Here is a 16,725-nt window from a genome sequence, read left to right as displayed (position 1 = left end):
AGCCTCGGGGAACATTTCTGGTCAAGGGGAGAGTGCCTGGACACAGCTACCTCCTCTCTCATGGGGTGTTTACTTGACTTCCCTATACAGCTAGGGAAGTCGGAGCTGATCTGTCCCAGGCGGGGGACAGATGAATTAACCAATGCCTAAGCCAACACTCACATTTAATTGTATTTAAATAAAGTTGTGGCCAAATTATTGCCAAAACCCAAACTAGAATTCTGAGTGTGGTGTGAGTTATTTTGGGGGGATGTCTGGTAACCTCGTCAGGCAACCAAAATAGATGAGGGTGAGGAGCTAGAGATTGAAAATCAGCATTCCAAACCTTCTGCTTCCTGCCTGGAGTCTGTATTCTGAAGCTTCAGGGTCCCAGATTCGGCACTGCTTTGTGCTACTGCCAGAGCTGGCCCAAACCTGAGGCAAACGAAGGCAGTTTCCTCAGATGGCAGATTTAGAAAGGATGACAAATGGCCATTTAACTTGTTGTTTGCTTCAGGGTTGCACTGTTTGGATTTCCCATCTCAGACATCAAAATGGGCTGGCCCTGGTTTCCACCAGCTCTTAAGCCAGATTCTTCTTACGTTTCATTTTATTTCATGGTTTCCTTCAGCGTTCCAAAGTTCAGCAGCTGTTCAAGAAAGCTAGCCTGGGGTTTCCTCTGAGCCTATGTGGCACCACAAATTGAATGGGTCTGTGTCACAACAACGGATTATTTTCATCCAGGGATGGGAAGCTGTGGCCCTCCAGGTGTTCTTGGAATCCAGCTCTCATCATCTGTGATCCCTGGCCATGCTGGATGGACTGATGAGAAACAAAACAAAACAAAAATTCCTTCCAGTAGCACCTTAGAGACCAACTAAGTTTCGTCATAGGTATGAGCTTTCGTGTGCATGCACACTTCTTCAGATACCAAGTTGCAGTCCAACAAATGTCTGAGGATCACAGCTTCCCATCCTCCGACCCCAATTCCTGGTCAGTGGCTGCTAGCCACAATGCCTGTGACCTTCTATCACCGCCAGAGGCAGGAATCCTCTTAATACCAGTTTCTTGGAATCACAAGTGGGGAGAATGCTCTTGCATTTGAGTCTTTATTCTGGGCTTCCCATAGGCATCTAGTTGGCCCAGGGCCGGATTTAGGTTTGAGGAGGCCCTAAGCTACTGAAGGTAATGGGGCCCTTTATATGTCCAGCTGCCCTTTGTCAACAACAAATTGTCCCTGTTTTTTTTGTCTTGAATATATGCTATATGGTTATTTATGGACCTAATAGGTATCTAAAGCCATTTGCACATAACAAAATATGTATTTTATCAAAGTAATTGTTGAATTGAAATACAATTAAGAAGAGGTATATTAATAGTGATTTTTTTTGGTTGGCCCTCAAGAGAGTGGGGCCCTAAAGTATAGCTTGTTTAGCTTATATGTAAATCCGGCACTGAGTTGGCTAGTGTGAGAACAGGTTGTTGGACTAGGAGGGCCCTGGGCAGAGCACTTCACAGTGCTATATTATTCTAGAAAAAGAGGTGCAGGAACTCACCAAGAACTCACCCTTGTTCTCTTTTCATGGCAGTGGTGCCCACCTGAGAGGTACCAGATAAAGTTCCGGAGAGTTCCGGCTGAAAAAAACACCCTTACCCTTCATATGCTCTTATACATCTCAACCCCTGCACACCCTCCAACATTTCTCTGATGAAAATAGGGATGCCCTATTTAATAATAATAATAATAATAATAATAATAATAATAATACCCAGCCCATTTGACTGAGTTGCCCCAGCCACTCTGAGCGGCTTCCAACATATTAAAATAATAGTAATGAAACATTAAACATTAAAAAGTCCTCCCTATACACAGGGATGCCTTCAGATGTCTTATGAAGGCTGTATAGTTACTTATCTCCTTGGCTTGGGGATCGCATAGCTCCATACCACCCAACATTTGTCTGATGAAAATATAGACATCCTACCATACCCTCCAACATTTCTCCATTGACAATAGGGACGTCCTAAGGAAAAGCAGGACAGTCCGGGATCAAATCAGAAACCGGGGTGGCTTCTGTAAATCCAAGACTGTCCCTGGAAAATAGGGACAATTGGAGGGTCTTCCCCTAGATAGCAAAACCCATCAGAAGGAGCTCTTCAAATCACTCCACCTGGATAACAAGCTGTTGCTATGCAGCAACTCTCCATGTACATGGATTTCTTTTCGCATGTTTGTGTGGGTGGCACAGTGAGATTCAACAAAACACGGTAAGCTGTTTTCCCACAAATGTAACGTTCTTTATGGGCCAGGAGTGAACTCCCTCAAACTGCCAGGGAGGTCAACAGAATGCACCCATCTGCATAGAGTTCTAGGATGCCATTGAAAATTTGCTCGCTGCTAAAGCCACAGAGGCACAGGCTCATCTGTAATATGACACAAACAGCATAACAACCACGACTCTGAACGATTTAAAGCAGCTTCCATGAAGCAGCTGTGACATATAGGCTGGCCCTGAGCAATGAGATTAGAAATGGGATGTTGTACATTTGAAACCTGCCTTTATGAAGCCAGACCCTAGAGGCACATCAAATTTGATAGTGTGTAAATCAAATTTAATGCTAGGAGCATTTGTTTATGCTTCCAGGAGGACCCTGCCTGTCTGATGGCAAAGGTTGGAGTATCCTTTTATATCTACTTGTTTTTTGCATGTCGAGTTTCCTCTCCAAGGCTTTCTGCCCACTGTATCTATAATATAAAAACTTTAAAAAACAACAAAACAGTTAATATATTTACTCTTGTATCCCATTTTTTCTCCTGAAGATCTCACTGCCAGACACTGCCAAGTGCCCCTATTTTCCAGGGACAGTCCTGGATTTAAAAAAGCCGTCCCAGTCGGTTTCTGATTTGATCCTGGAATGCCCCACTTTTCCTTAGGATGTCCTTATTTTCACCAGGGAAATGTTGGAGGGCATGAAATTATGTGACCCCCTGAGCCAAGGAGATAAGTAACTATACAACCTTTAGAAGACATCTAAATTTATTATGTTTTTATATACAGTGGTACCTTGGTTCTCAAATTTAATCCGTTCCAGGAGTCCATTCGACTCCCGAAACGGTTTGAAAACCATGGCGTGGCTCCCGGTTGGCTTCAAGAACTTCCTGCACTCAATTGGAAGCCATAGAAGCCGTTTTGGACGTTCCGTTCCCGAAAAACGTTCACAAACCGGAACACTCACTTCCGGGTTTGCGGGGCATTCAGGAGCTGATTTTTTTCGGGAGCCACGCTGTTCGACTACCACTGTATGTTGGAAGTCATACAATGTGAGCAGGGAATAATAATAATAATAATAATAATAATAATAATAATAATAATAATGGAATAGGATACTCCTATTTTCATTGAAGAAATGTTGGAGTGTATGCATTGCTGCTTGCATATAGTTCCCAGGAATCTCCCTCTCATTTGAACACCTCCCCCAAACCAATGTAGGACAGCTTCACGTGTTTGAAGTATATTCTATGCATTTGTCAGTTATACTTATTCTGCTCTTTTATTCTTTATGGTGACTGATGCACATCTTCGCTGGGGAGTTTATTTAGAGAGCATGTGGTTGGCGTGGAATGGATGTTTATCCTTCTAACCAGGGAAAAATAAATCTGAATGCTATTTTGTGCTTCTTCTGTCTCTTGGATCTAGCTATTTCTGAATGCCAAGTGCAGAGGCCCATTAACTGTATAATTAGAAATTGCAGTTCCAGTTATTAATAGTAGAGCTAGAGTGCAGGTCAGTGCTGAATAAAAATAATTACTTCGTGTTTTCATGCCCCTGGGGAATATATACAGAGCCTGTAGAACGTCAGTAGAATGCCAGCAACAGTATTCGATTTGGCACAGCCTCAGGGCAGATGGAGAGGTTCCAACATCTGGGAGACAGGGAGCTAGTAAGAAAGGGGTGGCTAATGAATGAGATGCCAGGGCGAGGAGAAAGGGAATAGGCTGCCCAGTGTTCTTCTCATTCATACCTAGCAACATAGAATCAAAGAATTGTAGAGTCGGAAAGGACCCTGAGGAACATCTTGTCCATGGATAGGCAAACCAAGGCCTGGGGGCTGGATCAGGCCCAATCACCTTCTAAATCCGGCCCGCAGACGGTCTGGAAATCAGAGTGTTTTTACATGAGTAGAATGTGTGCTTTTATTTTAAATGCATCTCTGGGTTATTTGTGGGGCATAGGAATTCGTTCACCCCCCCCAAAAAAAAATATAGTCCGGCCCCCCACAAGGTCTGAGGGACAGTGGACAGGCCTCCTGCTGAAAAAGTTTGCTGACCCCTGAATCTTGTCCAGTCCCCTGCAATGTAGGAACATGCAGCTGTCTAATATGGGGATCAAACCTGCACCCTTGGTGCTATCAACACCACACTCTAACCAATGGCGTTATCCATTTACAGCTTAAAACAGATGTGCCCTTGCGTGCCAGGACCTTGTGACTCTACAGTCAGGGCCTTCTTAAGGGTACTCAGCGCCCTGGTGCAAAAATGTTTTCACCGCCCCCCCTTTCCCTCCGGCCTGTACGGCTCCCGGCTCCGAGTCACTCACCTCCAGTGGCTCCAGATGCTCTCCTCCTGGCGCCCCTGCTCGGCGGCGCTCAGCTCCAGGCGCACGGGCTGGCCCAGCTTGCCCAGCTCCGCTTCCCTGCCCAGCGGAGGCTTGTTGTACACGGGCCTGTGGAGGAGCTGCTGGGCGAGCTCGGGAGGCTGCTGCAAGGGGAGCGCAACTCTGCCCGGCTCGCCAAGCTCCCAGTCTGGCAGGCCCCATTGCCAGCCCAGCGCCCCGTTGCCGCCACCAGCAGGGCCGCCACCAAAGCCAGAGGCCCTTCCACTCAGGACACCCGCGACCGCGGGCCCTGCCACATCTCTTCTGCACCACTTGAGGAGTGTGGGGCGGGACCCAAGGAGGAAGGGCCGCCCTGCCACCGGGCCCGGAGCAAGGAAGTGGCCTTCTTTGCAGGAGCAGCCGAGGTGCCTCAGAGGCTGCGCGGCTCCTGGCCTCGGAAGTTTGACAGCCTTCCCACCAACCCTGGCGCTGCGTTTCATTGGTAGAGCTGCTGCCATGTGGCGTTGTCTCTACCAATGAAATGCAGTGCCGGGGTGAGGGATGACCCTGCAGGGTAGAGCAGGGTCCTAGTGCCCCTGCTCCGCTCGCTTACCTCCCTGATCTCCCCTGAGCGGCGCAGCTGGCAGAGGGAAAAGGGAGGCTGCCGCGCAGCTCCCCCACTTGCTGGGGCGCCCCTCAGCGCCTCCTCAGCGCCCAGGCGCCCTGGCGCAATGCACCACTAGAGCCAGTGGGTGAGCCAGGCCTGCCTACAGTTCCCTAAAGGGTGAATAACCAGGCAAGACAAAAGTATATGGTTAGAGGTATGGTAATGAATGAGATACCAGAGGAAGGAGAAAGGGAATAGCCTGCCTGCGTTCTTCTCATTCATACCTAGTAACATTCTACAGATTAAAACAGATGTGCTCTCATATCAAGGATGGTTTCTAAAAGGGTGGGTTACAAAATCAAAACACAAATACAAAAGTGACATACATTTTTTGATAATACACATTTAGAAATGCACACATTAAAATTAAATGGATATGGAAATATATAATTTGTGATATAATGCATATTCTAAAACTTATTTTTGTATTTTTAAAAACAAAATTTGCAGATTCATGAGGAATCAGGGCAGAGCGAGCATACTTGCAAAACTAGCATGATCAGAAAAAAAGACTTTTCTGCCAGTCTCTCCTCTGAATCAAGTCCCACCATCTGCAATCAAGTTTTCTCCCAGGGAATTAGGCATAGTCTGCAATCCAATCTTTTTCTTCTTTTTCTTTTTGACACAGGTCTAGCCCAGCATTAAAACTTCAGGCATCACTTTGAACCTTTCAATTTTACTCACCTCTCTATGAATCCTTTCAGTTTCCAGATTGAATCCATTTGATGGTCACGGTCACCTCTTCCTGGATGGTTTTATATTGCTGTGACAACTTCAAAATCAAATCTGCTTTTTTCCCTCTATTAGATTTGATACGGCCTTCTGTGCAATCTGCCCGGTCTTTAATTTCTCCTTGAGTGTTTACTGCCGACCTTCTCAGTGCTGCATCTCCCCCGATATCCAATAACAGTGGTCAATATTAAACCAGGTAACATTACTGAAGAATCCCTGCACTTTCCGTAGGCACAACTAGGGAATAACAGTTAATTATGGCCCACATGTGTGCAATCTGCCCGGTCTTTAATTTCTCCTTGAGTGTTTACTGCCGACCTTCTCAGTGCTGCATCTCCCCCGATATCCAATAACAGTGGTCAATATTAAACCAGGTAACATTACTGAAGAATCCCTGCACTTTCCGTAGGCACAACTAGGGAATAACAGTTAATTTTGGCCCACATGTTTGCAAAGCTTTTAATGTCAGTCACCAGTGCACACCGTGGCTTCACCATTTATGCTAAAACTCTGATCTTTGCTTGGCATTAAGGGAAAATCGGCTTTTAATAACAAGCCTCCAGGTTTGCGTGAAAAAAGAACACATTCTCCTTTGCAAGCAGCTTAAAATCTTCACTGATTAAACAGCCCGTAATCTATTCAGTCCATTTCACATAAGGGCTTTCCAAAAGAAGATTGCCGAATAATTTGCCGCACGTTTTGCTCAGCTTTGCTTAAGACAAAATAAGTGGCAAATCACAGAAATTCTTAACATACAGTGATACCTTGGTTCTCAAACTTAATCTGTTCCAGAAGTCCTGGTAAGCCAGGCCATAACTTTTGTATTCTAACAGGACAGCATGCCTTCCAACATTCCTCAGATGGAAATAGAGTCATTTCTCATTGACTCCCAACTCCTCGATCCCCATATTTGTATCCCATGTTTCTACGACCGCTACACCAATGGTACACAGCACCGACACCTTCCACCGTCCTGAGAAAAACTGATAATCCCAATTTTATTTTATTTTATTTTCTGGATTAGATTTACAAAAAGAAAAAACCTTCAAATCAATTTTAAAAAATAGAAAGGGGCCAGAGTAGACATGGACACAGAAAGCATAAAAAAAAGACTCCTTGCACTCTGTTCCGTTCCCTCTTTCTTCCTGCCCTGGGCAGCCCTGGGCTCTGTCTGCCCATCAGGGCTGGTGCATCACACAGAGCTGGGCCTCAGCAGTGGCAACCTCTCCTCCTCTCCTCCTCTCCCACACTCCAGAAGCTGCTATGAGATGCTCAAGAGAGGAGGCTGGCGGCAGCAACCATGGAGAGGCAACAGGACGCTCCCTCACAGCCACCATTGCCATTGCTCAGGAGAAGCACCGCCTCAAGCTTGGCAGTGGCAACACTGGTGGGGGAAGATGGAACATTCCAGGATCAAATCAGAAGCTGGGATGGCTTTTGTAATTCCAGGACTGAGCCTGGGAAATAGGGACACTTGAAGGGTATGGGACAGCTGCATTTTACTTAACCAGCTGTTTGAACAGTAATTTTTATCCTTGGTATGTGCATAGATGGTGGATGCATTGCCTTTGTGCCAAAGGCTATACAGTGGTACCTCGGTTTACAAACACAATTGGTTCCGGAAGTCTGTACTTAACCTGAAGCGTACTTAACCTGAAGCGAACTTTCCCATTGAAAGTAATGGAAAGTGGATTAAACCATTCCAGACGGGTCCGCAGAGTACTCAACCTGAAGCGTACTTAACCCGAGGTATGAGTGTAATTGGTTCCGGAAGTCTGTACTAAACCTGAAGCATACTTAACCTGAAGTGAACTTCCCCATTGAAAGTAATGGAAAGTGGATTAATCCGTTCCAGATGGGTCCGCGGAGTACTCAACCTGAAGCGTACTTAACCCGAGGTATGAGTGTAATTGGTTCCGGAAGTCTGTACTAAACCTGAAGCGTACTTAACCTGAAGCGAACTTTCCCATTGAAAGTAATGGAAAGTGGATTAATCCGTTCCAGACAGGTCCGCGGAGTACTTAAACTGAAAATACTCAAACCGAGGTATGACTGTATTCCAGCCATGCTTCTACCCACCCATTTTTCTCATAATAATAATAATAATAATAATAATAATAATTTATTTATACCCCGCCCATCTGGCCGGGTCTCCCCAACCACTCTGGGTGGCTTCCAACAGAAAAATAAAACACAATAATCTATTAAACATTAAAAGCCTCCCTGAACAGGGCTGCCTTCAGATGTCTCCTAAAAGTCTGGTAGTTTTCCTTTTTGACATCTGTTGGGAGGGCATTCCAGAGGGCAGGCGCCACCACCGAGAAGATCCTCTGCCTGGTTCCCTGCAACTTGGCTTCTCGCAACGAGGGAACTGCCAGAAGGCCCTCAGTGCTGGACCTCAGTGTCCGGGCAGAATGATGGAGGTGGAGACGCTCCTTCAGGTATACTGGACCGAGGCCATTTAGGGCTTTAAAGGTCAGCACCAACACTTTGAATTGTGCTCGGAAACGTACTGGGAGCTTTTCTCTCTCTCTATATATAATTTTATTGAATTTTCTGTTTTACAATTTAGACTACTCATTTAAACATCCTTAAAGTATCAATGACTTCCCGTCTCCTCTTTCCATGGTTCATTTTGCATGTCATACATCCCTGCATATTTTACAAAAACTATACCATACCATTCAGTATTCCATTATTACATCCATCAAAACTTATTTACACTGTTGAATTTATCTTAATGCTGCCAACGTTTTCAAGTGTACACAGTCCCGCCCCCCATATATTCAATAAACACTTTCCAATCTTCTCTAAACGTATGTTCTTCTTGTTCTCTTATTCTATGCGTTAAGTCTGCAAGATGAGCATATTCTTTCAGCTTAAGTTGTCATTCTTCATTAAGAAGTTGCCCTCGCTTGTTTTCCATATTGGGGCTAACAAATCACAGGCCGCAGTAGTGGCATAATAGTCTTTTTTCTCATTCTCCAGCCAGACACACAGGAGCTATTACCACACTTCAAGGACAAATTCCAGCTAAGCGAGAGTCCTTAAGGAAGGTTTGCAACAATGCTAATGTGGGGTGTGGCCTGGGATAAGTCTTGAGGACCTGATGGAGAGGCCTAACATCTTGAGACTCTAACATACCGAGGCTAATGAGAACTGCAGTCTAAAACTTCTGGAGGACACTACACTGGGGAAAGCTGATACAGGAGGAGAATGGAGGGGGATGCATTTTTCAACATTTACAAGAGAAAATTGGGGGGGGGGGGAGAGACGCCAGAGAAAAATTTTTGAGCCTAGTTTTCTTCCCAAAGTGCTAAGGTTCTTTTTTTATAAATAAATAAATAAATAAATAAATAAATAAATAAATAAATAAATATGTAGGAATGTATTTATAGAGAGAATTGGTGTATCAGGTGAGATCATTCTGCAGTCTGAAGCAGTCCAGTTCGTACACAGGTTTATCATATGCTGTTTGTAGGAACTATCAAGGACCATATTAGCTAGGAGTCCTGGAAGACCTTCTTCCTGCCTTGTAGGCCTTTTCACCTTCTGGCCCGGGAGGGTGGAGCTCTGACTGACTCCAACTACACGTGTGGAGGCTGTTGAATAGACTCTTGGCCTGGGGTGCAGGGTTTTTTTTTGGGGGGGGTGTTGTTACTGTTTGTGGTATCTTTTATATTTTGTTGTGATTCATGTGGAAATTGTGTAGCCTGGTTATGTGTTTTTTTAAATCATTTTTTGTTGTTGTTTTGTTCTTGACTACTTTGTTGTGTTGTACTTCTGTATTTTTTTTATGTTGTAAGCAACCTTGTTGCAAGAGGACCAGGTAGGGAGAAAGGCAAAGACAAGCCCAACTGCTCAGGCACTTAAAAAGACTGGGAACCTGATCAGTCTCTTGGGCAGCTAGGAGAACAAGGCCTAGTGGAAGGCATCCAAACCGTCCTTGAATAAGCCAATGGCGTTCCTATGCCCAGTGGTGAGAAAGGGATTCCTTAAAAGGATAACCCCCAAAGATCACTTTTCCATCATCCCCCCTTGAGTTCAATATCAATGGCATGTTTCAGAAGGCAGAACTGATGAGATGGATGATAGACATTTTATCGGTCCCAATTTACTAGTGTGCAAAAACGCCTGCAGGAGGACCAAGTGTGCTTACAAATGTACATAGTAGTGAAAATAACATGCAAAAAGGCAAAATTGCTTTCGAAAATGTGAATGTTAGGCAAAATCGCATCATCTTATATTGAAAGCAATGGGCAATAATATGCTGATGATTTTTATTTTTTTTGAAGACCTTTCTTAAAAATAAATAAATGCAAACTCAGGCAGTAGTATGGGGGACCAGATTTCAGAAGTGAAAAGAGAGAAACTGAAATTGGCAGATTCACCCATCTCTAGCTGTGTGAATGAAGCATGGCAATTCCACACTAAACCCCTACTGTGGAAGCAGTTCTAGAGTTATTTTAAAAATGAAGAAAATAGGCAGTTTGAGGAAAGGGGAAATTATTTCCCACTCTTTCCCACTCAGTTTATCTGCCCCAAATCACCGCCCCGCGCCCCACAACTAGGTTCCAAATATGAGTTGGCTCGCAGTCTGACTGGATTCATTTCATTTATTTTAATTTCTAAATTCCTTGTGTGTGTAATGCTACCAACTAACACATCTTGCCAATCTTGTTCTCTTACACAATGAAGAGAATCGTTTCCCAAACCAGATTTTATTCCAAATTTCCTGTTTAATTGCCTTTATAAATGCTGGCTCACTGATACATGCCTATATAAATAAAAGAAATTGTTGCTTTATATTTTTGCAATAATCTGACATATTATGTATTCAAAAGCAGTCAAGCTCCTCTCACTTTCATTTAATATATGATTATCTCTAATATCATTGTAGCTACAAGTGTTACATCCAGTACATATTTCAGATCCTGTTTGTTCTTTTATTTCGTTGGAATCAGTGAGTTGTGCATTGTGCATATTATCAAATAATGGATTAAATAAAAAATAAGTTTTTTGTTTTTTTTAAGCAAGGCAGCAGGAGGGGAGAGAACATAATTCTTCTCAATCTCCCCCATGCTCTGTAGTCCTATTTTGGCACTGAATGCCAAATATGTAGCTATTTGATCTGCTTGAATCACACTCTGTCAAAGCCCTTCAGCCATGAAGCTGAGATTTTTTCATGGTTCATGGTTAGCCATAGAATCATAGAGTTGGAAGAGACCACAAGGGCCATCCTGTCCAACCCCCTGCCAAGAAGGAAACACCATCAAAGCATTCTTGACAGTCTTTGGCTGTGTACACACTATACTTTTAAAGCAAATTTAAAGTACACCCCACCCCAACACCGATCAAAGAATTCTGGGCAATGTAATTGGTTAAGAGTTGCTGGGAGGTGTAATTCTGCGGGGGATAAACTACAGGGCCCATAATCCTTTGAGGGAAGAATGTGCTTTGAATGTGTTTTTAAGACATGGTATGTATGTATGTATGTATGTATGTATGTATGTATGTATGTATGTATGTGCCTGGCGTGCTCTGGTCTATGGGGTCACGAAGAGTCGGACATGACTGAACGACTAAACAACAACACGTATGTATGTATGTATGTATGTACACGGGTGGCGCTATGGGTTAAACCACTGAGCCTAGGGCTTGCCGATCAGAAGGTCGGTGGTTCGAATCCCCGCGACGGGGTGAGCTCCCGTTGCTCAGTCCCAGTGCCTGTCAACCTAGCAGTTCGAAAGCACGTCAAAGTGCAAGTAGATACTGTAAATAGGTACCGCTTTAAGCAGGAAGGTAAACGGCGTTTCCATGTGCTGCTCTGGTTCGCCAGAAGCGGCTTTGTCATGCTGGCCACATGACCTGGAAGCTGTACGCCAGCTCCCTCGGCCAATAACACGAGATGAGCGCCGCAACCCCAGAGTCGGTCACGACTGGACCTAATGGTCCAGGGGTCCCTTTACCTTCTTATGTATGTAGCCACTATCTCTCAACCAAACGTACCTCACAATGTTGCTGTAGGAACAAAATGCTGGTGGGTGGATTTTGGAAAGAACCACCAAGGAGAGGATGTCAATGTGCAGCTAAACTGTGCTTTTTTCTGGGGATATTGCAGTACCAGTGCCTCCCCCCCCCCCCAGAAGGCACTGCTGATAAATAAATAAAACGATGTAATAAAGGAAGTGTATTGCTAAGATTTGAAGTGACAAAAAACTGTCTCTTGTAGATCGATGCACACACTCACACACCCCAATGCAAATTATTATTATTATTGTTATTTATTAAATTTGAATACTGCCCTTCACACGTTGATCTCAGAGTGTAGAAATTAGGCTACAGCGTACAGAGAAGTATGATTAGCATTAGATCAAGCATTGGTACCAATTCATTTTTCTAGTTCAGGCTGCTGAGCTCAGGCACTATGGGCTGGCAACTCCACTCTGGGTCTTAATTTAGGTGTGACCATTCACAGTATAGTACTGTCCTTGACCCCAGAGGAGCTCATCCACCGCTGTTAAGTCACTGTGATAGACAAAGTACTAGAGCACAGTTCTAGATCTTAGTTCCAATTCCCCAAGGCAATTTTGTTTATGTCCTCATGACTCAGGTCAAGTACCAGGAAGTAATGCACACTCTTAATTCCACAGCAATTCCCTCCCCCCTGTTATGAAACCTTTGCATCCTAACTTAAAAAACGCCACAGGCCTAATGCTCAGGTTCAAGCATATTTTCAGGAAGTGTTTCTCTTCATCCGTGTGTTTTTCAGTGCCCTGTTTATCAGAAGACACTCTTTCCGAGTCTATTATTTATGAACTATTTAATCGGTTTCGAGCTTGCATAAGTACCCACTAGGGACCTACAGATGATGCAGTAAAGATTAGTAATCATAATCGCTCAGGGTAGCCATGCGGCTATGCTTGACCTTTTGATTTTTACAACAGAGACACTGCGCTGCAGTATCTATCTATGCAGCATTCCATCAGAGATGGGGATTCTAGGAGATGCCTTTCTGAATTCAAACCCTCCCCAAAATATCCTTCATGATGGTACTTTGTAAGGGAAAACGTACAGAGAGCAGAATTCTGCTGCCTTCAGAACCCCTAAGCAGTGCACTATCGAGGCATTGAGGGCCTGTTCACACATACACATAAATTTGATTTATCTACCTTTGTTTACAGTACACTGACTGGTTCACACATGAATGTTAACTGTCTGGTGACTAGGAGTGGCCGCTGGGACCATATAACCTATATTGGCTCCTGGTACGTTTCCGAGCACAATTCAACGCATTGTTGCTGACCTTCAAAACCCTAAATGGCTTTGACCCTGTATACCTGAAGGAGCGTCTCCACCCCTGTCATTCAGCCCAGACACTGAGGTCCAGCTCCGAGGGCTTTCTGCTGGTTCCCTCACTGAGAGAAGTGAAGTTACAGGGAACCAGGCAGAGGGCCTTCTTGGCAGTGACGCCCTCCCTGTGGAGCGCCCTCCTATCAGATGTCAAGAAGATTAGTAACTATACAACCTTTAGAAGGCATCTGAAGGCAGCCCTTTTTAGGGAAGTTTTTAATATTTGCTGTTTTATTGTCCTTTTAATATTCTGTTGGAAGCCACCCAGATTGGCTGGGGCAACCCAGTCAGATGGGCATCATATTATTATTATTATTATTTATTTATTTATTTATTTATTTATTTATTTATTTATTTCTATCCTCCTTACAGAGGGGAGGGGTTGTGAGTGGAAGCTGCTCCCGTGTAGGCAAGGGGGCGTTTTGGCCCCTTGCCTACCTGCCCTCGCTGCCGCGCCATGCCTCCGGTAGCCAGCCAATAGGGCTGGCTCGGGGGTGGGGTTTGGCTGCACTTATTGCAGCCGCGGCAGACCTCAGCCTCCATTTTGCACTAGGTTTCTCCTTCGGATCTCCCACCCTCCCTCCCTTTAGGTCAGGCTAGGTTTTGACATAGACATTGGTATATCCATGATGTGTCAGAGGGACCAAGGTTCGGGCCATCGCCTACCCCTCCATCTTTAGGGTATTCTGTTAAAGGAATCCGGCGGTCATGGATCCCATCTGATGCCCTGCTGGTGGCTAGGGCCATGGCCCGACCCTGCAGTGGCATCAGGGGGAACTTCTGGCGGTTCCCTCACTGCGAGAAACAAAGCTACAGGGAACCAGGCAGAGGGCCTTCTCAGTAGTGGCACCCGCCCTGTGGAACGCCCTCCCATCAGAGGTCAGAGAGATAAACAACTACCTGACATTTAGAAAATACCTAAAGGCAGCCCTGTTTAGGGAAGTTTTTAATCTGTGATATTTTAATGTATTTTAATGTGTGTTGGAAGCCACCCAGAGTGGCGGGGGGGACCTGGCCAGATGGGTGGGGTATAAATAATAATAATAATAATAATAATAATATATTATTATTATTATTATTATTATTATTATTATTATTTGCATCAACAGGCTCCACCTTCTGGTTGCTAACCTTTGATGACTCCACGCTGAACGGGGGGAGTCATCTAGTCCGTCCGATCCAATGCCTAAGCCAATACCACTCCCATGCTGTAACCAATAAAGTTGTGGCCTTTTCCACCCATTAACTTAAATACATTGTGTCCGTGTGTCTTTATTTCCCCAAGCGGGTGGCGGGTTCTCGACTCCCAATTATTATTATTGGCTACTACATGATTCTAAATGACATCATCTGCTGACTCGCAGGTGTGAATGGGTCAACACAGACAAAATGTTCATATGTATTCATCTTTGGCCATATTGCCCTGAATACACCCAAACTTGTGTTATCTCAGAAGCTAAGCAGGATCAGGCACACCATGGCAAAACACAATGCCATTCTGTGGAGATAGTTCATACGTTTCTTTGGAAAATCCTGCATTTGAGAGGATACGGGAGCTTCACCTGTAGCATCACATTGCAGTGCAGTGCAATCAGAAGATGTACAAGTCAGCACTGGAAATCAAAATCATTAAGTATTAACCTATCGGTGGGAAACAGCCCCGAATCTGTGAACATGGACTGTTTATTCACAGCTGCCATCGGCCTGACTTTAATTACGCAAGATAAACAGGCAGATTTGAGATAGCCAGAATCTTAATCCCAGCAGCCACTTTGAAGACATGAAATAATCATGAGTGAATGGATGAATTTTAATGTTAGACTTCCACTACATTTCCCAGCCAGGGTTCTGATTTCCTCTTGGCCGATCTGAAGCACAAGGTTCTGTCAATGGATGGGTAAGGAAAGCAATTTTGGCAATCTCTTTCATGCAAACACAATTTCAACACCTTTCTAGCCAAAATTTACTGTCAACTTGTAAGATGGGCATAGTTCCATGAAAAATATCTCAACCTTTGCCCATAGCCTTTGCATACAACCAAATTAATCTGAAAGCATAACAGATTCTGCGGCATTAGGACAACAACAGCTACCATAAAAACACAGAGAGCAAACCTGGTGGGAATTTGATAATGATTTTGACACAAGTTTATATTCTGGAGTGGAAGAGGATGGGGCACTGGTGATATCTCCAAATCTCTGGTTGTTTGATGAAATGTTTTCTGGAGTACCTATTTTAAAGGATTTACTGGAGGAAAACATTTCTTTCCTTTAGTCTCCTAACTAATGAAACTAAACTCTGGAGTTCAAAGTATGCTTTTCATAAACTCATTTTAAATACTGACACCCCCTGCCCCCCCCCAAAAAGCCCATTTGAGTGACTCCTGGCCCTGCTTTATGCTACGCCTGGCAAAATATTGATGCCTTAGAACTTGAATTGCTTTTAAAATGGTACTGAAGGTTAATTTAAACCGTTCAAATAATCTAACTCAGAATTTACATAGGTTTACTTTTAATTAAAGCTCTTCTCTCAGAGCCATTTGAAGAGAAGAGGATGGGTAGTGATGTCAGCTTAATTATTAAATAGTCCCCAAATAGATCATGCATGTGACCTAATTAGAGCTTATCTTCAGTCATGTCTGGAGGTGATGTGAATCCTTTAAAATGCCTCCTCTATTACATCTTATCTTGACATTTATATGAAAATTAGCTCAGGGAAGGTTGCCAGTAATAACTTCTTAATCCCTTTCTAGGGTGATATGGAGATAACATATTGTTACGAAGGCTGTGCGCCACCCCCAATCGCTCCATGCAGTAGCAAAATTCCACAGGATTCCAGGCGCTCCCCTAGTGTTGTGTATCCATTGGGGAAATCGAGCCTCTTTAAGGAATATGGTTTACTTTACACAGATTTACACCTGGAGTCTTCAGTGGGTGCAGAACATTAAACTGGAGGAGTGTCTCTCACTGCAAAGCAACTGTCAGTCACGACTCCTGGTCTCTCCAAAGCAGCAGTCAATCATGACTCCTTGTCTCTCGGTGCAGCTTTCTCCATCCAGCACCAACTTCTTCCTTCTCGTTCCCAGAACACCTTTAGACTTCTTACATTTTTTTTAAAAAAATGGCACATATTGCTGTGACATCCTGCCCTCCATCACCTTGGCAACCTCCCAAATCTCCTGTCTGTCCACTTATTGGTGTGTGTGTGTGTGTGTGTGTGTGTGTGTGTGTGTGTGTGTGTGTAATTTTGGCTTCAGATTTAGAAGAGTGTGACCAGTTTGGTGGATTTCGGGGAGTGCAACCGGTGCAGTCGCACTAGGCGCAGAGCCTTGAAGGGATAGCAGGGGATACCACAACTATTATTTAGAGGTGGGAGGCTGGATTTTAGCATCACACTGCT

The sequence above is a fragment of the Zootoca vivipara genome, chromosome 15 (genome assembly GCF_965207765.1).
Source record: "Zootoca vivipara chromosome 15, rZooViv2.hap1.1, whole genome shotgun sequence".
Classification (NCBI taxonomy): Eukaryota; Metazoa; Chordata; class Lepidosauria; order Squamata; family Lacertidae; genus Zootoca; species Zootoca vivipara.
The sequence above is the reverse complement of the archived record's forward strand: the minus strand, read 5'-3'. Positions refer to the sequence as shown.